General features: G+C 33.6%; 1 long non-coding RNA gene and 1 other non-coding gene across 3 annotated transcripts; one reads left to right on the plus strand and one right to left on the minus strand.

Annotated features, from left to right (window-relative positions):
- Positions 1-8,827: 8,827 nt before the first annotated feature.
- LOC134277733 (uncharacterized) lies at positions 8,828-12,122 on the plus strand. 2 transcript variants are annotated; one of them, XR_009994325.1, is made up of 3 exons: positions 8,828-9,199; positions 10,442-10,555; positions 10,853-12,121. It is a non-coding gene; the product is annotated as an uncharacterized LOC134277733 (long non-coding RNA). The 2 variants fall into 2 exon arrangements; XR_009994326.1 differs by lacking the exon at positions 8,828-9,199 and adding an exon at positions 9,233-9,594 and having other exon boundaries at positions 10,853-12,122.
- Positions 12,123-23,082: 10,960 nt separating this feature from the next.
- On the minus strand, positions 23,083-23,186 carry LOC134277738 (U6 spliceosomal RNA). The gene has a single exon (XR_009994328.1). It is a non-coding gene; the product is annotated as a U6 spliceosomal RNA (small nuclear RNA).
- Between the last annotated feature and the right edge of the window lie 1,988 nt (positions 23,187-25,174).

Raw genomic sequence — 25,174 nt, forward strand, 5'->3', positions numbered from 1 at the left:
GACAATGTCTACTAGTCAGGCAGGTGTCCTCACACGAAATATAAACACAGGAGACCAGAAATCCTAATACATCTAGCTCAAAGCCGAGTCTAGTATTTATAAAACCCAACAAAAGGAGGTGAGGGTGAGTGAAAACTGATTCAAGTTCAATTTAAAAAAATAAAAAGTGATTTAAATTGAACTTTGAAAGCTGACGATGTGAAGGAGCTCATAAAAATTGTAATCGAGGATGTGCTTCAAAAACATCAAGGTAAGATTGAAAACGTTGAAAGATAAAATTGAGATCTTAATACAATTAACTCGACAGTTGAAAGAGAGTAAAGGAAAGCTTGAAGCAGATAAAAGGGCAATTATACGTGAACTTGACAAGAACAATGGAGCATTAAGGGATTTGCACACTCGACTTGAGGAGAATGAAATGTGGCTAAGGCTGCCCTGTGAAAGGCTTATCAAAACGAGCAATATTCGCAGAAACATAATATCAAATTCACAGTCTCCTTGAGACCCAGAGAGAAAAAGTCCATTGGAAATTGTTAATAAGGCAAAAACAGCAAAAACAGGGGTGAAAATTCAAGACACTGATGGCCATTCATCAAATCCCCGGAAAGCCGGACGAATACAAACAATTTTGCAACATCGAATAAGTACAGATTTCTGTAAAAGTAAAACTGCATTAATTTATGTAAGAAGGTTATTCAAAAAGTTCGTAGAATTTTGTGTCGTAACATTTTTCTTATTGACAGCCATATTATATACAAATTTGGTACACATATTTTAACAACAAATTCTAATAATTAAATTCTGGATTTAAAGCTGTATTTGATTGGATAAAACACTTACTTTATATTGTTTAAAATGCGTTGCCTACGTCACAATGACATTCGTCAAAAATGTATCAATCCGCATGTTGATACGTTCAAATTTTGTTCAAATTGAAGTCATTTTGTCAACTATCATCTTTTTTTCTTATATCAAAGGAATGAAAATTAAATTATAAGCAATGACTTAATTGCTACCAATTTTATAGGGTATAAGCTTCGCTGTTTATAAAGCGCAAACTGTCCCAACCCTGTTTATACCGTATAAAATGGGTAGCTATTAAATTCATTCCTTAAGTAATCAGAGTAGAAATGGGAGATATCTTCATATTTATAAAGAGTATATATATCAATATCTCTAAAAAATGAAGCAGGAATGACACAAATAATATATGTAAAAATTAAGTTTTGCTGTATTACTTAAAGCTGAACACGACTCGTAAATAGGCATACGCCATTTTTGATAGCATTATCTACGATACATCAATAGAGATTGTTCTATCTCACGTATCCGTATCCGTATACGAATCTTTATCCGTATCGAAGTACGTCATGCATCCCGATCCCGATTCTTGAGGTATTCGATATATCCTTTCTGTGAATAATTTTAAAATATAGTCTCTCTCTCTGTTTCCCCCTCTCTCTTTATACCACCCACATTCACTTTTTTCAAAACAAAACCTTTTACTGCTGAAAATGTTTACTGAAAGATTGCCCCCTTTAATATTTTGTGGCCATAAGTTGAAGTCGGGGTTGATTGGTACTGTATGAATTATGAGTAAAAATTATTTTGAAAGAAGTTGGAAGCACCCCCCCCCCCTCCGGAAATTAAATACTTTCTCGAATTCTTACCCATTTTTCTTGTCAGAATCGGCTCAGCCAAGTACTTTGTCAATTGGATTTATCATCCCCCCTTATCTTGCCATTATATTTTATACTACATAGCATAATAGCTACATGACATTTGTAGTAATCTCCAGCGATTTGGAATGTTTTGTTTCTTTTTTTGGGGGGGGGGGGACGATTCAGGTAAGATTGATCTCGACGATACATTGTACAATTCCTTTCATTTAACTTCTCGGTTCGCTGAGCGCAACGGTCTGACAATTCACGAGATTTGTGAGTCGAACTAGAAGAGACAGCATGGCAACACAGAATGGTAAACTGAAGCTAATTATTATTATAGCTATTTTTTATAGTCTTGCAAATAATTATGATATCACATTCAACAATTTTCAGAAAACTTCGCACATTAAAATCAATCACATTTTTGACAGAGAAAAGAAAGAATCACCGTTTTTCGAAACAAGAGGTTCTCATTCTTCTTCGAAGTTACCTTATCCATCCTGCTGATTTTGAGTCAATCTTAGAAGAGATGAGAGCCAATGTCAGCCAGTTTAGTTCTGATATTCGGGAGATGTATCACCAGGAAGATGATAAAAGGCTACTTCAAAAAATAAGAGAAAAGTTTTACAGAATCAAAGACAGCATTAGAACTGAAAAAAGACTCAGATATTAGGTATACCCTAAATGATGATCATTTTTTAAAGCATTGACCTCCTCCCCCATAAGCCATTCATAATATATTAAATTTTAATTTTTAGGACGTTAGCCTTAGTCATTATATTTCAAAATTTCAGAATTTATACATGGTATATTTTGATGCTTCTGATAGAATTGCAATGGTTTAATCTGACTAAATACTTCAATATCTATTTTCAAATGATGTGTATTATTTGTTTATAGACAGTGTCTCCAAGATATTGTGAATATGGAGAAGAGAAACAGCTCCACAGTGAACTCTTCTTGCGTCAGCTCCCCCTCGACAGACACCACTGGCTTCAGGAACCCCCGGGAATTGACCAAAACCAGTTCAACCCGACCATCAACAAGCTCTCTGGAGAATCCCCGGCCATCGACCTCTTCAAGGAGTTGTCCAGAATGCAATTTGAATGACGAGGACACAGGAGAGGACACGGATGAACAAGATGAAGACATACGGCTCCAATGGGCTCGAGAAGATGCAGTTCAATGCGAGAGGGTTAGAAAACGAAAGAGGTCAGAACAGAAGAAACAGAAGAAGAAATCTCGTTCTACCAAGGAATTATTCAGAGAAAACGAAAAGTTGAAAAACAAACTTTTGACTTATTTATGTAAGAATAAGAACAAGCTCGTAAGTGTGAGTTCTGAATCATCCTCATCTTCCGAATCTGATTAGACTACATTGTACCTTGCTTCTATGTAAGACTTTATCCTTAATTAAAGTCTACCTGATATAAAACGTGTTTTATTTGAAAAAGGGGGTAGGATTCTGATTTCAACGCAGTAATGGTTTTCACAAGTTAGAGTGATCTGCCCTTTGATGTAGAATATTTAATAAATGACAAAATTTGCAATAAAATAAGATAAGCTTACAAAAAATAAGCAATGATGTGGTTTTGTTTCTTGAGGCTTCATTTTCTTTGAGCATTTTACATGAAGCATCGCAAGTATTTAATCTTGAAAGTGAATTCGATAAGCTCGAAGAATAAGTACAACAATTTTGTCAATATGTAAAAAAAAATGTTTTTGGGAGACCCCCTTCATGGCATATATGCATTTCTACGATTCTGACTTGAAAAACAAGTATAGTGTGAACAATCACTGCAAATATCAGAATAATTCTTGCACCGTTAGAAAGAGAAAATAATTGCGATAAAATAATATATTCAGAACAATGTTTTATTGGTTGTACTATTTTTTGCTAGCTCGAGTTAAACTTTGTGCACTATTCAAGCAATTTTTGTGATTATCAAAATCAGTGCAGCGGTAACACGTAATTTGTTAAAATGCTAAATTCTGGTAATTACCCCCCCCCCCTCCTCCGAAAAAAAAAAAACTTAATGAGGCTGGGTGGTCGTGGCTATTTTTAGACTATTTCTATCTTTTTTAGAAGAAGAATTCTATATAAAGATATACAAAAATGATCAAATTTTAAAACTAATATGTATGAAATTTTTCTTTGTCAAATGATAGTTGATAGCTAAAGGTATCAAGTCTAAAAAAATATTTATATCTGGTTGGTATTATTTTTTAATCTGTTGACCCCCTAGCCTCCTTAAAATTGATTTATAAAAAGATGTTCAACGTGCTCATAATTTTCAACACAATAATTAAATAATCAATACTTTTAAAAATTCAGACTTGAGCAGATCTATACCTCCCCCCCCCCGAATTTGCAGTGACTATACTGAATCAATCAAAAATCACTTTGACATCAATCACCCATCCACCCCATCCCGAAAACGAAGACCCCATCATTAACACCACGATTTTTTTTTCTTGGAAATGTATTAATTTTAAGGAGTTTTGTTTTTTTCTATATTTTTATTTTATTATTATTTTGGGAGGAGGGAAGAGGTGGTTGTCTTTTTTTTCTTGGATAAATACATTTGAAAAAGAAATCTATCTTTTTATTTCATGAAATTTCAGGGTTGTTTTTTTAATGGGTTGGTCGCCCCTTAAGAAATTCCTGGATCCGCGCCTGTAAGAGTTGCTTAAATATTTATTGACCCGTAATGACCCCCTTTATTTAGAAGGAAATAATATATTATTGAGAAGTATCACCCTTATCGGAACATCTTTTCTCGACGAAGACTCCTTTGTATCATAAAAGGACACTATACAATAGGACCACGATTGCGCACGGCCCTATTTGGTACCACGTGGGTAAAAATAGTAATTTAAACCGATTTTTCACAGCTCGTAGATCGTCCATAAAAAAGAAGCACAAAACACTGGTATACAGGGAATATTACTGGTATTTCTTAGCGAAATGGAAGGAGACTATCTTGCATATTTGTTGCTTTCTGTTTTTGATTCATCCTTTCACCGTACAAACATGATATCACATTTACTTCTGATGTTAGAGGCGTTCGAAGTGAATGAATACGAAACAGAAATTCGTGATGTTTTGATGATAATTTTTTCAGTACTTGACATGCCCAGTTTGAGTACATTTTCCAGCAGGAACCTTTTGTTTTTTTTGATGATGCATACCCAGTAAGATGTAGGAGGGGAAGGGATGTTTTTTTTCAGATTTATCTCAGAACAGGAGACTGGCGAGACCCCTGAATCATTTACGGAACTGTGTGGTCTTTGCAGTCTTATGTTGGGTCCTTACCGACAAAGATATGGTTTTAACAACAGAAATAAGATTTTGTTGACACTAATATGGTTGAAAACCTACCCTACATGTGCGAGTCTGTCATATATTTTTTTCAATTTCTGTATCATCAGCTCGTCGTATTGTAAATTTAGTGTGGCAAATTTTGCATGCTGTTTTAAGAGAAAACATATCTTGGCCATCGAATAGAGAATGGCATCGCCGAAGGGGTGTGTGGAGACAGTTGCCTCAAGCAGTTAGGGTGATTGATGGCACATCACATCGCATATATATGCCATCAAATGAACCCTAAAGGCTTTATTATAGTGGGTATCGTAAATTTCACTGTGTCCACACAAAGGTTGTCATTGACAATAGCTTAAACATCTGTCATGTAGAATTGGATTTCTGGGCCATAATAACGACGCCAAACATTTCGAAAGATGACATCCATAGGGGTTGGTAAAACACTTGATTTTCCAAGAGGTTGCTATCTTTTGGGAGACTGTATATATCCTTCCAGACACCAAATCGTCACCCTATTCACTGAAGCTCAGTTACGTCGTCAACCACAAAATGTTAAAAGAGAGTATCAGAACGTTAATTTGAAAATTCGCAAATACCGGGTCTATGTAGAACACATAATCAAGTTGATTAAAATGTGCAGAGTCATTTCAACTTTATTTCGCCATTTCCGATTACATATCAGTGACATTGTCTGTCTTTGCGCATGTTTAGCAGCAAGACGAACAAAGTTGTTCTTCTTATAAACTATGTCCTCCCCATAGTGCAGTATTTGGTTGTTTTTATTGTCTCTGTCGCATATTTTTACTCATATGGAGACAATTTGCATGTGGATCGAGAGTTGCAAAATTTGACCTTTTTCGACACTAATGGACATTGAGCAGTGAGGGATCTTTTTCCTGCCAACACCTACTGCGACACAGGTAAATGCTCTCATTCTAAGGACCGGTCTCCAAGTCCTACAATGGGATTCGAACCCGCGACGTAAGGATCAATTTCTTACTTAATTCGCGACTCTATAGCAGACGTTATAAGCAATGCGCCACGTGGGCGACTAATGTAATGGTTTTGAAGATATAATGTTAATTTTGAATAAAACAGTTAATTACTTACATGCTCATTTTATGATTACTCATTAATAAAATAATAAGGCTGGGCAATAATATCAATATTTCAATATATTGCAATACAATGATAAAAAATATCGTATCGCAATACAATACGATTTTGTAATATCGATATATTGGCAATATACTTAGATTAAGGAATTTTGTCATTAAATTTAAAAATGGACTTATGAAAGTTTGTTATTAAGTCAAACAGTAAAACAGAAGTTGTTTTGTGGGAACATTTCAGAGCATAACTTTAATGAAATCAACAAGGTTTTTTTCCGTGTTGGTTACTTATCATAGTTATGTACATTCTGCATGTAAATCAATGTAAATATAGTAAGAAAATGCCATTTAAATTACATTGAAAATATTGCAATAAATATTGCAATACAGTTTAAAATATCGCAATATATCGCAATACGAAATCTCGGGCCAATACCCAGCCCTATAAAATAATAACGACATACACCATTTTAATGCACATTTATACTGAAATAATTATCATACCCCCCCCCCCCCCCTGCTGTACTGCCAGTTAATAAGCTTTATTTAAAAGGGGTATGAGAAAAAGCATATATAATGAGTAAGACATCGGGATCGAGATGCTTCTCATACCTCGATACGGATACGTCAGATAGAACAATCTCTAATACTAGGGTATACTCGTCGCATTCGTTACACCTGACTGCTTTATTGTCACAGGTATCGGCGTTGAAAAGCGACCCGTGTTCGAGCTGGTTATCTTGCATTACCTTTGTTTATATTTTATTGCAGTTACGTAAATATCTATGTTGTTTGTATACAGCACTGACTTAATTACACAACTATAATTGTAAATTTATTTGGTATCTTACTTTCCTGGATTAGACGAAGTATTACGTTGTTATTCTCGATACCAAGTCCTGTATAGCATACGTCCGTCTACACCGGTGTCGACTGATTAAACTGAACAGTCTCTAATTCTTGCCCTATTTACAGGGGTCTGCAGGGTAGCGAGACTCGGGAACTAAAATGGCGGACACCTTACTTTTACGAATCGTGTTCGGCTTCAAAATGCTCTCCGGTAAATGAAAAGAAATATATGTGAAAATTAAGTTTTTTGCTGTATTACTTTAAATGCTATCAGGTAGTGATTGATTGATTGATTGTATGTTGTTTAATGTCCCTCTTGAGAATTTTTCACTCATATGGAGACGTCACCGTATGCCAGTGAAGGGCTTCAAATTTAGACCTATACTCGGCATTCAGGGCCATTGAGCAGTGAGGGTTCTTTACCGTGCCAGCGCCTACCGTGACACGGGACCAACGTTTTTACGGTCATATCCGAAAGACCCGTGACTTTCACTTCTAGTGCCGAGCGCTTGGCGAACGAACAGTCACTACCTTTGTTTACGCGGCACCGCGAACGAGAATCGAACCTGGGCCTCCCGATCACGAAGCGAACGCTCTACCACTAGGTTACCGTGACCTATAATAGTGTAATATATCACTCCGTTCAAAAGATATTATTTTCTAAATACATATGGACTTGATTTAAAAAGTGGAAAGATCAAGACATTGGAGGTCGCCACGGAGCAGCGAGTGTAAATAAAACTTTTTTAAACAGTCTTCAAAATTCTGTATATACATGTACTAAAAATGTAAGAAAAATAAGCCTTGTACTTGTATAAAATGGAAAGTACATTTTTTGAGTAGTAGCAAGTATGAATCGGACGATAGAGAGTGTGCAAAAAATAGGTCATAGTTAAAAATCTTGTCAAAAGAGTCACTATTGCGGAACTTATAGAGTTAAGCGGTAAAGAATTTGAAAAAGCAGACGATCTAATTCAAACTATTTGCACAATTGTTACAAACTAGATGTCGAATATTATTGATATGTTTTGATGTGTATGAAATTAAAGAGCAGAATAATTTTGAGAAACTTTCTCGACGATGTATTTGACGTTACAATATTGGTAAATCGTACTCCGTGGTAACAAAGCATTTTGCTTTAAAAATTGGCTGACTTGTGTTCTACTTAATAAAATGGTATAAACTTCATACTTCTACAAAGAAAATGTTTTATTTACGAAAATATGTTGACCTGTAATCTTATAATAATAATAGGATGATTAGGAAATTGTCTAGGTACTTTTGAATGCCCTCGTATAATTCTTGCATATTTTGTGAGTAAAATCATATTTTGAAATATATTGATGACTTATATTTACAAATTGATACATTTGATGCTTTTCAGAGTCACAAAATGGAACTAAGTACCTTTGTCCCTTACTACATCAGTTATAAATATCTATTAATGTAAAAAAAATATTTAAAAAAAAATTATGACTTCCGAAGTAATTGGAATTGTGAACATGTTTTAGATCTGTATTACACAGCATGAAATAGAAATAGAATATATCATACGGCATTAAATTATAGATCACAGGTCTTTCTACGTCTCTATATGAATATAATTGAAAGGCTTCTCTAAAAGGGAAGTAAAAAAATCAATGAACATGTTTCTCTATATAGCTCGACAGAAATTTGTCAGAAGTATGTTAAAAAAAACCCTATTTATTTATATAACACATAAATGAGTTTAGATATTTAATCAATTTAATTTTCTTGAGTTGGTATGTGTTTTAGAATGAAAGAGAACAAAAAATGAAAAAACGAAATGATAATGGTAAGCTTGTCAGGAATGTTTTTAGCTATTTAGTGTATGGCTTTAACAAATAGCTTTTAAGGTTGTATGAGTGTGAGCATTTTACATAACAAATATTGGAACGAAAGTTGTAAAAGTTGCATTCAAAATAATGTCAGTTAAAGTGTTTATATTATTAAATAATTAATAATATTGTACATTCAAATTTACTTTTAATTTTTTTTTTGATTAAAAATGAGTATTAAAATATATGCATTGTCATCGAGTACGTCTCGTATTTTTACGACAACAGACCCGTTTCCGATCTCCATAGTAACGACAGCGCTGGATTTCCCAAAATGACGAACAATGGAATATGGGACGTGCCGAGGGCGGCTTTGCCACTCGCAAACGGATTTTTTAACTACAGAAACCAGTCAGAAGCAGAAGTTGATTAGTGTCTATTCAAAAACCGGTAAGAAAAAGGTATCGGATACATATGTATTATGTAACACGCGAAGCACGGTTACGGGGGATCTGTGACTGAGTGCCCATATTTCGATAGTCTATCAAGATGTGTCGGTTTCATATATCCCAGAGGCTAGACGATGTGTTAAATAAAAGTTTTTGGAATTAGGCTGCACAGAATAAGGCCTAATATCAACGAGAAATCAACTGTATCAAGATGTGCTGAGCGAATCAGTAATGTTCATAATATTTTTTCTTCGAGATATTCTTAGAGTTATTCCCCGTTGTGAAATAGAAAGTACATAACCCGGCATTTTATATGTAAACAAACTGCTCGGAGATTGCAAAGAAACTAATTTGTAATGTAAGTTGAAGCAAAAGTTTGAAGAAATTTAGGTTCAGGTATGGATAGGAGAGATTTTCTGTTGGAAAATATGTCTCTAAAATTGAATAAATATGATTCATAATACTAACTCAAATTGTGTAGAAATCTTCAAACAAAAACGCGTCAGTGCTGAATCTATATTTAGACATTGTGATAATTCAGATAAGGCCATAAGGGATACATCTCTATATATAAAAAAAATAATGATAGGGTTGTGGTTGTGGTGGCTGGGGGGAAATATGTTGGTATGCATAAATTAAACACACATTTTTTTTGGGGGGGGGGTATTAAGGGGTTTTATTTTATTTAATATTAGATCATTTGATACATAGCACAATTTCTTGTCATTTACTTTTATTTATAAGTAACATGGAAAGTCAATAAATTACGATAAAAATCAATTCCTAGTGAATTTCAAATCACATTCGAGGTTATATCAGTATAATTTCAATATATTCACTGTGTTATTTAATTTAATATACTTAATTAATTACTGATAAATTGTACATACAGGTATGTTTTTTTTTCCCAGTAAAGTATGATATCAGTGTAAGGGGAGGGCATACTGCTTTGCAGCTGTCTGTTGGTTGGTCAGTCAGTCTGTCAGTCCAACCAGTTTCTGTTTATTTTCTTTGCAGAGGTTGCATGTATTGAAATGAAATTTGGTATACAGATTTATCATAAGAATATCTAGGTCAAGGTTTGTTTTAGGTGGGTAAGATCAGGGAATTTTTTGCAGCGTCATGTCCATTCAACTTAGAAAAATTCCAATTATCTGGGGGAGGGGGCAATAAGTGTTTTACAAACATATCTTGTTCAAGGACTTGTTAATCTTCAAATACATGTATCCTTGTTGTTTCACAGACAGCAGAATACATCTACAAATGAAGTTCGGGAAGGAATTTTGCAGGCTTCTGGATGTGCTGTAGAGGAGTTCTCATGATAAAGACAGATTACCAGCAAGGAGGTTTTTTATTGGTAATTTTTTTTTACCTTCATCATGGAATTTGACTAACTCTTGGAAAAACTTTAACACGGGGCATACTAATTGAACTGATTTTAAAATTTGACCTACTTTTGAAAAAGTCAAGTCAATAGTGTATAATTTTTAAATGAGAGTGATGCATCTCTTATATGTATTCTTTTGTATTGTATATGTGTATGCTGTACCAGTATTTGGTAGGGGAGTATAACGTTTATTATACCATATATCTCTTCTAGTTAAGTGTACCTAAATAAATGAATAATTAATTAATGTAATTTATTTTATTTTAGCCAGAGCATATGCTACACATATACTACAAATTTTGGCCATCAATGGAGAAAACCACTTCAACCAGTACATATTTACATGTTCATGTACTACCAAAGACTCCAATTCATCCAAAAGTAAGAGAGATAACAGTACTGGAATTAGAACCTGGGGAATGAAAATGTACCACAATGACAAAGAGTGAGGTGAAAGCAGTAAACATAAGGACAGATTCTATACAAGCTCTTTGGATTTTTTGTCTACCAATGACAGTGTGGTGGAACTTGGTCGAAATATAAGAAATTATGATGTTCCTGTACTTTTTCATGCATTGATATACTTGTGAAAATATGGGGAAAAATGTCACACAGGTTCATAGTTTTCTAGATACTCTTCCATTATTTAAACTAGTCAAGTTTTGTCTGAGCTCATGAAACAACAGTCTGAGCTCATAATACAACATAATTATAATAATTGTTTTATATGCTTGTAATGAAAGTTCAGGTATAACATTTATTTCATAAAATTTGTACAATATTCATTTCAATACATATTGTATAATTTGGAAATGTTATTGGAATAATTTTATTAGTAAACATGAAAATTTTGCAGAGAAAGGATGTTCAGAGGAAATTTGGGCTGAATATTTTCTAAATAGCTCCACTCTTTTTTTCTGAAACTTGGACTCATTGATTGATTGTTGTCATATTTCATGTAAAACCTATGCATTTTTTGTTTCCATTAGTCTGCATGTACTAAGTAAATTATGTGACAAGGATTCATATTTCTCATATCTCATTGTTAGTCAATGGACAATAATAGCTAGCATTGTAAGGTCGTACACTGTGAAACATCAACTTTTAATATATTTTGTTTTTTATTTTACAAATAAAAGTTGTTCAGGTAATTTATAGATCATAAAATTGTGCCATGTTCATTTTTCATTTAGATTGTTTTTATTGAAATGTAACTGATTTTAGAGAAGTCGTAAGCATGAAAATTTTGCAGAGAAAAGTTGATCAGAGGAATTTCTGGCTAATTATTTTCAAAATGGCTCCACTCTTTTTTCTTAAACTTGGACAAAATAATTAATTGCTGAACATTATAGTTCATGTAAAGACTTTGCATTTTTTATTTCCATTACTCTGCATATTGTAAAATATGTGATAACAATTCATATATTTCTCATATTTTATTGTTTCGAATCATAGGACAGTATAGATGGCTATGGAGGACATTTAATGAAACAACATTTTTTTATTTTACAAATGAATATTGTTTAGATAAAATATAGTTCATAAAATATTGTACCATCTCCATTTTTAATTTTAATTGGTTTTATTGAATTATAAATGAAGACAAATTTAGAGCAGTCGTAAACACAAGAATTTTGCAGAGAAGCTGATCAGAGGAAATTCGGGTTAAATATTTTCAAAACGGCTCCACTCTTTTTTCTGAAATTTGGACAAATTGATTGATTATTGTTATATTCTATAAAAATAAATTGTTTCTTCTGATTCCATTACTCTGTCTATGTTTTATAATTTGATTATGATCCACAACTTTAATATTTTGGTCAGAAAAATTAGACGTAATAGGTGGCGCCGCAAGCACAATTTCAAATTTGTTTAAAAAAAATTTTGTTTTTAATTTTTAGAACAGATGTTCCTTGTTTAATAAAAATGAACATTTGAAAATTTTACATAATCTTTGACCTATTTTTTTTAAGTTGATGTGCAGACTGTATTTTTAAGGAAAGTATCACACGGACTTACCTCCCTTAGTTTGGCAATCGCTAGGGGGCAAACGGCTACACTCTTTTTCTTTATATTATAATCATGCATTGCTTATACATATGTGTATCCATAAGTGCCAAAATCATTTGTTTTCCATTACTTTGATTTCACACTCGTACTACCTTAAATTTCGAATCTAATACTTAATCGGAAGTAAAAATACAACGCTCTACAATCAGATATGTAATTGACCATTTTAATAACATGTGAAACTTTTACAACAAACATAATCTGCATTACACAATTTTGCATGATAGTGAAGTATAAACGTACAAATTCTTTCCCCATGAAAAACCATACTTTCTTCTCAAATCTTGTTTTTTAAGTTATTATTTTTTTTTACTTCATTTTGCTCTCTAGTGCATTGAATTTTTTAACCTGAATTTCAAGCTTGACAACTACAGGACTTATCTGCCACTTCGTTGACAACTCATTACTGACTCCATGCCTCTAAATTGGTGTTGTAGAGTAGGATTTCCACCTTAGCAGGTTCCCCCTGAAATCGTAACCCCCGAAGGGATATCTAACACTAGATCCAAATCCACCCCTCTTTCTTTTCTGAGTAGGATTTCCCCCTTTTTATAGAGTCAATATAAACCACAGCGGCAATATTTTTTGAAAAAAAAATGAAGGAAAATCTTTAGTATTAGTATTTTTTGATTTATATAAGAATCAATTTTTAACACTTCTAATTGCACAGCGGCACTTGTATTTGTCAAATAAATTTAAATGTGCAGTTTACTAAGGCTATCTAATGTTTAAATATTTTTTTTTATGTACACCTTTTACTACTTGTATGTTGGCCAGTGATTTTTATGGCTGATTTTGGGTCAAAATGTGGCCCCATTCCCATTTGAAAATTGGCCTCGATTAAGAAGGTCGCTAAAACACCTGATCGTTTCCTCCAGAGAGAACAAAAAAGGTCACCATGTCTCGATTACGCTGTTTCATTTAACACCAGAGGGAAAATTTGTTTGCTTGGTTGTGTATCTGTGTATGGAATGCAGAAAATTTGAGCTTTCGTTGTATTTAAAAAAAGCCCTTTTTAAATTTCAAAATTTTTTTCATTATATGTAATGGTTAATTTTAATGAATATACAATAACAAGATCATGTTCCTGTTTAACTGCTTTATTGTTGCTTAAATGTGTAGGGAGGTCCATAGAATAGCCTCGCTTGGCTATAAAAACCGACATTCATCAGCAATTTGATGCAATTTACAGTGTTCAGACTGCAAAAGTCGACACATCAATGTGGTCTAAAAAATTCTATCATTTTAGAGTCAAATATTTATTTCAACTGTGCAAGTTTGATACGTGTTTCTGATCTGATAATATTTTGGTGACGTTCGTGATTTATTTGAGCATTATATCCGCGGCATTTCTTTGATGTCTGCAATAATCGTGGTAGAATATTACATATTTTATAAAAATATATTATCAAAGGATATATAAGGTTCGTAAACGACAATTACTTATCATCAATTATAGACTTGGCTACTTTTTTAACTTGATCTTACTAGCTGACTACTCTGAACTTAGATATGAAGCCTTCACCATGTGAACATAGGTGCTCAGAGCCTAAACGAGTCACTGATTTCTGAGGGGGAAGTGCCTGCCCTTTTTGCCCGTCTAAAGAGAGCTACCTGGTGTAATGCATGGAGGGGAGGACCCAGTAGACTGCCCTACGGTTGCACCCCCAAAGAACATGCCCCAGCCTGAAGCATCCCTTTCCTAGGTAGAGAGGTGGATGAGGCACCAGCAATGGACTGGCTGTGAGCTTCTCTACTACAATTAACCTTTAAGTACTGCTTTTTGTGACTAACATTTTTAACCAACTTGATAATAAACATAACACATGCCCCCTGCTTTAAGACACAACAGGTTACTGATTAGCGGCCGCAACGCACTCCCCAGTCCCTCCACAGACATTAACAATGTCCCACACAAAATTATAACAATGTTCTGTGTTTAACATAGAGCGTAAATTATTAAACTATTGATATAAATGTCTATGCTCTAACCATCCATGTGTTTACTACTGTTTGCACATAGGGAACGAAAAGTCTCTGTTTCACTGGCTTGTGGCAGGAAAAATTCTTTGGTTGTTCTACAAGAAAAACTGCATTGCTGCTTGGAGATTATTCAAGAATATTTTGTTACCTACATTAGATAAGTGTGTGCCATCAGTATGGTAGAGGTAAGTTTATGTTGCTTTGATATTATGATCATGTTCAATAACTTATCCCTGTACTTCCTTCATCATGTTTTTTTTCATTAGCTTGTTCATTCTGAGCCTTTTCTATTTATTGATTTTTGACCCGTCCCCAAGAGTTGCATAATGCCAATAACGCCTTGGTAGTAAACATGACCAGACTAGTTTAGTGTTAGGCCACAGTGCATTGTATTTGTATAATGTTCATTGTGCCAAATATGAGAAAGATTTCGAGGTGATGTCAACAGAAGTCAGATCATTTGATCCGACATGAAAAATTAACCAAATGGGGGGGGGGGAGAAAATTTAAAAATAGTTGCTATGGTTTGTTCAACCTGATGCTATTGCAGTCCCCTTACACCATTGCAAGTTATTGAAGCTGGCAAGTTCAAATTAGTTCCCCAAGGCCTATGTTCTGCTGCTTCTCCTGCCATGTATGGTATTGAGGATCCAAGTATCCAGATGGACACACTTGGAGGAAAGCTTTGTTGAAATTAATAGTGACTAGAAGTTTAAAGTGTTAAAGCATATCAAAAATTGTAATATTTTGAAATATATAACTCTACAATTGTTAAATAATGATTTTAAAGTTGTTCCTAACTGAAACCTTGTAAATCCGCACAAATGTCGGTTTGATAAACATTTGAATTTCATCTTCCTTGTGCTTTGATCTGGTTGATTGATACCCCTTGTTTCGCCAATTCGGTGGCCATACCTATGCAAAAGCTATGTGACCTTTAATGACACTGGACTTGCAAGAAATTGAGTGCTTTTTGCAAAACTGATTGACATTGAAAACGTGTGATGGGTTTGTTGTTATCATGAACAAGCAGCAAGTTGCAGTTGCTTGACCTAGATTTGATATATTCTCTAACCTGATAAACAGGGCGGATCTTATAGTCAGATTGATTGGTTACAGGGCGGATCTTATAGTCAGATTGATTGATTGGTTAATTTGACTAAAGTTGGGAGACCTACCTGATCAGTTTTGGACTTCTGAATTTTAATAGTGAGATGATCTTTTGAAAGAAAATGTACTTCAGGGAGGTGAATGCACAGAGCCTCGATTACTCTCAATAAACCAAAATAAGCTAAACAGAAGAATGCAGCAAAAATATATTTTGTGGATTTTTTGGGGGAGCTAATGAATTTTGTTAAGCATTTATGACTTCACTAGAACATTTATTTTATAACGTCTATGTAATTTAGTGAAAACCTTTTCCAAACATTTTAAAAGAATATAAAAATATTATATATATAATGTTGGTGACTTCAACTTTTGGGATTCAAACTTGATCTGTAAACTCATTACGATATATTAACAGACCAAAAACAGCTCAATATCTGCAAGCATTAATGAAAAAAGTGCGGAAAACCAAGTGGGAGATACGGATAGTGGACGGACGGACTCAGAGGAAACCTCTAGTCCTCTCCGGTTTCACCGACAAGGGACTAATGGATGTTTATAACAGTATGAATTGCAAATCCTCCTCTTATACTATACATACTTGCTTGTTGTTTGTCTTTGATATTTCTTGTTTTTTTTTTTACCACATTTCAAAATTTGAAATTATAGATAATATATCTCTGCTTCACCTATCACGTTTTATACAAAAAAAAAAAAAAAAAAAAAAAAAAACACTTCGAAATCATCGACTGATATTTTAAAAATACTTTCGATGTACCTTCTTATTTTTATTTTTCATAATTTTTGCAAATTATATTTTATTTTCAATCTGATCATCGACATGTATAAAATATTTGTATCATTTCATTCTTAATGATAAAAACACAAAAAGTTCTTGTGTATAGATTAATAACGTAAGCATATTCATGATTTGTCGTATATTTAAGGCAAAGAACTTTATTCGGTAATAACCAATATCTGCCCCCTAAATCAAACTTTGATGGAGATACATGTATATTTAATTAATTTCTTAAACAGGGGAGTATATATGACTTCAAAGCACTGAATATTGTTAAAAACGTCATATGTACGTAATGACGTTACAAACATGACGTAAATTTCAGTTTTTTTATGAATTTTACAGAAAAAATGTACATATTTCGTCGATATTCTGAGTAAAAGTCACCGAGTGCATGTGTTGTTTAGGATCAATATTTTGATATAATGTGTTACAAGATAAAATCAATGAAATATGTTAATATTATTCCTGAACAAACTTACACTCTATAAATTTCAAAGCTAAAATTGTTGAAATTTTGTCCATTTTGTCATCTTTCTGAAAAAAGGATATAAAATCGGACTAGTTTGTGAGGTCATAAAAACAAAAATCGTGAATACACTCCTTTAAAACTATAATATTTTCTGTAAAATTATATTTCTCATACAATTTATTGAATTCAGCACATTTCTGGAAGTTTTTAAAATTTGACTTTTGTGGGGGCAAATATACGCAATGTACCGCATAAAGTTCTTTAAGTCTTGAATTTTTGTGCTTCTTTCGTGAAACCCAAATTTTTATCTTGCCTAAGTTTCTCCACCTTTTTGTGAAACTCAGCTAAGCCGGAATTGTGCGCTAGTTTCTTATTAATTAAATCAGGACTATGATTACGCCTGGTCGTAGGCGGTTGTTGTAAGTAAAGGCCCTCTGATGTTTTAGAGGTCAGTGTTTTCTCTGTTCCTGATTTATGTTGTTATAAGTGACTTCTGAGGTTGATGATTGTTCCTTATCTTCATATTTCATCACTTCGTTTTCTTATATAAACCTTTTTTTAAGCTGCGGGATTTGGCGATAGAAAAGTCATGGGGTTTTGGTCCGGGAACGAGAAACGAACCAAAACCTCCGGGTCACGAAGCAAGTGCGCATGTCCTTCTATTATCCTGCTGTCACAAGGTAGTTTAGTATATTCATGAAAGGATAAAATAGTATTTCAGTGAAGACGGGCATAAAACTTATAATTACATATTAAGTAGCTTTTGTAAATTATGTGAACATCATAATTGAATGCATACATATTCTACATTAATTGTAAGACAAAAATAAAACAAAAACAATATATTCATGATTGATATTTACATTTTGAAATAGGTTTGCCTTCTGATTAATGTCTATATTAGTCGCTAAGTGGAAACCTATGTCGGTGTCCTCAATACGTAGTTTTTAAAAGTTATTGATATAAAATCATGACTTCCGCTATACGAGGAATTGTAAATACGTTCTCAGTTCTGTGTTATAACAATAGTACATAGGATGCAATAGCAAAAAAAATATAATAAGGACATTAAATGATGAGCAAAGGTCTTTCTTGATAGAAACAGGACTTTTTTTTAATTTAGAATTAAACAATAAATTGGTTATTCATTTGTAAAAAAAAAAATAAAATAATGAGAAATTCGTGAAAGTGTTTATAAAAAAGATTAAATTTAAATGACTATTATTAACTTTAATAAATGCTTAACTAACCTGAAACGATATTTACTTTTGTTATTAAAATATCCAGCAAAAGCAAATTTAAAAAGGCAAAGTTGGCCTTATTTATGATGTTTGTGGTATTACCGAGAATAAAAAATACAGGTAGTGGCGACATTTTTTTTCGACTTGTTCTCTTCATTTAACCCTGTTTCCCTCATTCCAATTAAACTATTAATGTGCATATTCAATATGTAATTTTGCATTACAATAGTTCTACCTGTGTGCTAAGTTGTATTGAAATCAGACCAAAACTGTAGGAGGGGTAGCATTTTGAAAGCATTATATAGAAATTTCTTTTTTTAGTAACGACGGCAACACGTTCATCAAAATCAAAAACCAATGTACAGAATTATGTATCTTAGTTAAGTCCACTTGTGTGGCAAGTTACATGTATTTTGAAATCAAACCAAAACTGTAGGAGGAGCAGCATTTATAAAAATTGTTTACAGACAGACACATTACTAACATAAGCTCTTGTGGTCTCTGACCAGTAGAGCTGAAAATACGAATTTTGTACGATCCATTTTAACAGGAAACTGACAAAAATACTGTGTATAAAAATAATAACAGTAAATTAGTTTCTGAAATCTTCTATTCCTGGGTGAACGATTGGATACTTGATCATATCTTTCAAAGTAAGAGCATTTTAGTTTGATAGATTTTTCTCTTGCCAGATTTATTTATACTCATAATGGACATAGCCTTGTAATATTAAAGCTGAACACTACTCGTAAATAAGCATAGTCCGCCATATTTACTGTTCTTCAACGCTCTCCCTACAGCTCGTATATAAGGAGCAAATTTCTTTTCATCTAATGTATTTCACTATAGAGATCCGATCCGATGAGTGTAGACGTATATCTTACACTGCGTGCTACTCAATCTCGATGAAATTATGAAATTTTACGTTTTTTTTCCCAAAACAGGACAAAGGTATCATGAAAAATACAGGTCAGTACATTATCAACAAATAGAAAATGCACATAAAACAATAAATAAACGCAAAAAATCTAAGAATTTTAAAATATGTTACATTGGTGCTGAAAGTGTAATATAAACTGTAGAAAAGTATACCAAGCCACGTGAATTTTATAAGGAAACGCAAAATGGTAAAAATCATCCTATATGATTTTTATCATTTTGCCTTTCCTCATATTTCCTGGCTTCGTATATCTTTCTTAAGAATTTTAATTCAATTTTAGCACCAAGATAACATATTTTGAAATTTGTTTTCACCTGTAAACCTTCACTGAGTGTGATTTGTCTATAATTGCTTTTTATTTTCCAAACCTGTTTCATTTTCACTTCTTAGGAGACAAAATTCAAAGAATTGTCATGACTTACATGTATATGTAACAACACAATATGGGGGTTTGGCGTATATGCAGATCTGGATGAAAAAAAAATCTGATAGACAATCTCTGGTTTGTCTTTTATATTTTGTTCGACCAGAGATCTGTAGCTCTCTGGTAAAATAAGATTCGGATAGATAATCGCTCATTTGTCTCTCCGATTTTTTTTACAACCAGAGAACTAGAGATCTTCAGCCACGGTTCGCGAAGACCATCAGACTTTGGCGTCATCATCGGACTTTGGAGTCTTACCTATGTTTCTATAGCATTTAACACTAAAATATCATTACAGAATTAGGAGCCCGATTATAGAGCTGTATTTCTCTCTCAATGAAATACTTTGCCTGTTATCTCAGTAGATATATAGTAATGTTATTTTTTTTGCATCTTTTTTAAATCTTATATCCAGTGTAAGAATTCTACAAATACTCCACTTCTGGCTATTATGCACACGCCAATGCAATAAATAATAAAAATGATAACACTCCCCTTTTCTTTATTCCGGTTTTTTTTATTGATCTGTAGATTTATGAAAAAAAATTCATCGCATCTAACTCAGAAGAGCGCTGTGTTTCCTAATCATTCCTAATCATTCAGTTTTAGTATGTCCAAGATATAAATACTAAATAGGATCATAAACTGACTGCAAAAGAAGTACTTTGCCATTGAAATCGTTCCACAGGTACTTGTGGACAGGACTACAACCCCCCCCCCTATATTCAGCCCCGGGGCTTATTGGATATTTTTTTTCCAAAAATTATGTTTATTACACTTATTGATCACGTGTACATATACAAAAAATCAAACGAAATAAGCCCTTGGGTTGAATATCGGGGGGGGGGGGGGGATTGTTGTTCTGTCCACAAGTACCTGTGGATTTTTCATGGTGTTTTGCAATGATTTTTCAAAAGTCCTAGAGTGTATGTCGAGTCTACTCTATGAAAAAAGTTGAGATAACGAACAGTGATATCATCTATCACTTAAAACTGCAAGGAATATTATACATTTATTGACTGAGTTCGAGGGCAACATGCGTTTTGTCGGACCCAAGAACCAAACTGTCTGCCTGAGGCCGTTAGGCCGAAGGCAGACAGTTTGGTTCGAGGGTCCGACAAAACGCATTTTGCCCGAGAACTCTGTCAATAAATGTTTTGTTATACCTTTCATTTTATTATATATTTTTTGACACACATGTATTTTGTACTATACTCCGTAATGTAACATTAGATCTGTCACTGTTTAAAACCAAAGAATGAAAATGAGATTAAGCTCCGCCCATTCTGTGACGTAAGCGGTCCAACATCTCTCCGAGCGGTCCAACATCTCACTCAGCGGTCCAACATCGATTTTTTTATGCCCGCTCAGCAAAACATTAAAAATGTTAGACTTTTTTCTGTATTGATTTGTATAGGAACAATTTTTTAAAGGTATAACAAAAATCTGTGGTTGGGGTGTAAAACACATTATTTCCTATCTAGCTTGTAACACGTGTTTTGATTGGTTACAAAGTCGGGTGTAAATATCCGTGCACCCGACTTGAGCCGGGTGTAAAAAAACGTGAAGTCACAATGCATGTAGTACGTAGTTATCTTATCGATAGATTGAGACACAGTCTGATGTTTACAAAGCATTTTGGGGGTAAAAAGGAAATACATTCGTTATCCAGGTCCAACAATGGTGTACGAGGATTTACCCCGGGTTTTATTCCATACACCCTTCGGTCTGCGGCCTCACTAATAAAACCCTGAAAATTCCAGAATGATAAAAACAGGTGCCTAGAAGGAGTAAACATCCCTCGAAATAGGATATTTTAGGTCCTGAAACAAGGCAAATGACATTTTACATTTACTTTACTCTAGTCACCAAAAGAGCTCAGAATTTCTTGACCCTAGTCAAAAATTAATTTTACCCTAATCATGCTGAAATTGTATACCCGTTATCTGTCTTAATCAGCGCCTGTCATGCCAAATTTTTGCAATAGTTGTGTTCTTCAGTATGAGATGTTTCAATTTTAACAGCAAAATGTATAATGTAGGTCTGTCTAACGCTGAAACTAAGTGCAAAATGATCGATGCGTATTTGCTTTTCGCCATCTTGGACTAGGATATCGCATTTTAACCTGTGTCTTACCTTTGTTTCTTCACTGTGCTGTAATTGCTGAACACTTTTCTGCCAAACTGGAATTAAAGTTATTCCATTTCAAGCATAAAATACACTTTGAAATATGCTGAGGAAGGACTCTGATATCCTCTTGACCAAGTAAGGTTAAGGATTCTGCAAAGAGTTGTGTTTTGATTGAAATTTTTCAATTTTACCGAGAATGAACAAATAATTTATTTATTATTGTTGTGAGAATAATCAACTTTAACAAAGATTTTGTTGCCATAATTGGAAAAAAAATTCTGTGAAATCTTTCAAAATGCTGTATTATAAAATATCCTCTTTTAAAGTTTTAGCTCTTCTGAGCCAAAGGCTAAAAGAGCTAATGCTATGGCCATTTGTGCGGTGTGCGTCGTGCGGTGAGCGTTAACTTTTTAGAATATGGGCCATAACTCAAGAACTCCTTGGCCAATCAGTGTCAAATTTGTCACAGGGTGTCCTTGGCCCAAGGGCTACCATTTATACTAAAATAAGGGTTGGGACCCTAAAACAAGGGAGATAATCAGGAAAACAAAACCAAAACTACTGGTTGCTAAAAACTCTTCTTCTCCAGAACCACCTGGCAGATTTTCACCAAACTTACACACAAGGATCAGAATATGTTGAAGATTATAAATTGTTCGAGGCATGACCCTGGGGCAAAGGGCGTGGTCTCAAGGTCACTTTAAAGTTGACCTAAATTTACCATTAATAAAAATGTTTATATTTTGCTTACTATAAGGACTAGGATCATCAAATCTTGTAAGTTGATGCATCTTAGGACTTCACATCATGTAAACTCAAAAGTAGGTCACGGTGACCTACATTTTTAATTTTGCAGGCATTTGTTTTCAAATTGATTTTAAGGCATATTTTGGACACTTTTAGGCCTATGATCATCAAACTTAGTCAGTTGATGCATCTTGGGTCCTTAAACAACGTCAAATTAAAAGTAGGTCACCATGACCTACTTTTTGAACTTTATGACTTATCCTTTATAAAACATTTAATCCCATTATTTCAGGCACTGAAAGGGTTAGAATCATCAAATCTTGTAAGTTGCTGCATCTTGGGACCTTAAAACATATTTAAGAAAAAGTAGGTCACTGTGACCTACTTTTTGAATTTGGCAGGCAATTGTTTTCAAATTGTTTAAAAGGCATATTTTGATTACCTTCAGACCTACGATCATCAAACTTAGTCAGGAGATGCATCTTGGGACTCTGAAAAATGTCGACCAAAATGTAGGTCACGGTGACCTACTTTTGACATTTTATGGCTTGATTTAAGTATCTTAGGTATTTATTGGCTTAGAATCATCAAGGGAACGCTTCACGAATTTGCGTGTCATCCTTGCGCAGGGCCATGCTAATCTTCTCTGTATCGTTCCAATTTTAATATATGTACTGCCGAAAAGCAAACTTTGTCAGTTGATGCATTTTGGGTTTTCGGAGAGTGACGACCAAAAAGTAGGTAACGGTGACCTACTTTCGACATTTTATGGCTATATTTCAGTATTTTAGGTATTTATTGGCTTAGAATCATCAAACTTTGTGAGTTGATGCATCTTGGGTTTTCCGAGAATGTCGACCAAAAAGTAGGTCATGGTGACCTACTTTTGAATATCTCAGATATTTATTGGCATAGAATTATCAAACTTGGTCAGCAGATGCATCTTGGGACTCTAAAAAATGTCAACTAAAATGTAGGTCACGATGACCTCCTTTCGACATTTCCTGGCTATATTTAAGTATCTTAGGGAGTTATTGGCTTAGAATCATCAAACTTTGTCAGTTGATGCATCTTCGGTTTTCCAAGAATGTCGACCAAAAAGTAGGTCACAGTGACCTACTTTTGACATTTTATGGCTATATTTAAGTATCTCCGGTACTTATTGGTTTAGAATCATCATACTTTGTCAGTTGATGCATCTTGGGTTTTCCGAGACTGTCGACCAAACAGTAGGTCACGAGTGACCTACTTTTGAATATCTCAGGTATTTATTGGCTTAGAATTATCAAACTTAGTCAGCAGACGCATCTTGGGACTCTGAAAAATGTTGACTAAAATGTAGGTCACAATGACCTTCTTTCGACATTTCCTGGCTATATTTAAGTATCTTAGGTATTCATTGGCTAATAATAATTAAACTTTGTCAGTTGATGCATTTTGGGTTTTTCAAGAATGTAGACCAAAAAGTAGTCCTAATTTGCTAAGAATCATCAAACTTTATCAGGTGATGCAACTTGGGTTTCAGGATACTTATGGTTAGAGGCTTCAAATACAAGTGATAGGTTGTACAATTTATCAGAAGAGCGATTCAAGGCCCTTGGGCCTCTTGTTCATTTTGCATTACTTCATTTACATGAATAGACATGATTAGAAATATTTTTTTGTATACAAATAAGCAATAATATTCATGGATAGTGCATAAATTTTATTCATTCATAAACATTCCTGAATAGATTTTAAAAATTATTCATGAAAACTTCATGAAGATGCATTGAACTTATTATTCGACAATTCTTGAAATGATGAATCTTCATGAATATGACTATTTATGAATTACCCATGAAAAAACATTATTCATGAATATATTCATCAACTTTCTTTCATGAATAAGAATTCATGATATGAAAATGTCTAAAAAATAGTTAATAGGATCTTCGTGATTATTTCATGAATCAAATTCATGAATAATTCAAAGAAAATCATGAATTATTCATGATCATCTCGCAGGGGTTAGGTTCAAAACACTTTCCATTACGCATACGGAAAATCAACCTTTTAAAAATTTAAACGTCTCCAAAAAGGGGGACAAGAATTTTCATAAAGAATACGAAAAGTATCTTTCATGTAAATATTTTTACAGTGTACAGTTCGTTATCTACTTTTACAGTGTACTGTTTGTTATCACCATATGCTTCATCGATGTGATTTTACTATGAAGTAAACATGATATTCCCGTTAGTCAGTGAGTTCTGTATGTCGTCATTTCTGTTTATATTTACTTTCATGTTCCTGTAATTGTTAAGCTGAAACACCCTAGAAGTAATGATTTCTTTCAATTTTTTACAATGAAAGCTAGGTTAAGAAAGTAGTTCTAACTGAGAAATTTATCAATATTAATCTTTTTTCTTGAATTTGTTCTTGTCAAATCGAACATTGTGAATTAGAAATTCAAGATTTGAATTTTAATAAATATGTTATTCTTTTTTAGGTTGATGCTGTTTAATTATTTTGTGAATAGCCTTTCAATGGATCACATACCTCGATTATCAGAGGCGGCTTATGTGGGGCTTTGTCGTGAAGTAGGGACCCCTACAGAAGTGAGGTTCAGGAGGGAATTGATAGACACCAAGGAGGCTGTGCAAAATTCTGTGAAGATCAAAAGTGGGATTGATGAAA

This window comes from Saccostrea cucullata, unplaced genomic scaffold (assembly GCF_032062105.1).
Source record: "Saccostrea cucullata isolate Sc308-1 unplaced genomic scaffold, CSIRO_AGI_Scuc_v1 ctg577, whole genome shotgun sequence".
Lineage (NCBI taxonomy): Eukaryota > Metazoa > Mollusca > Bivalvia > Ostreida > Ostreidae > Saccostrea > Saccostrea cuccullata.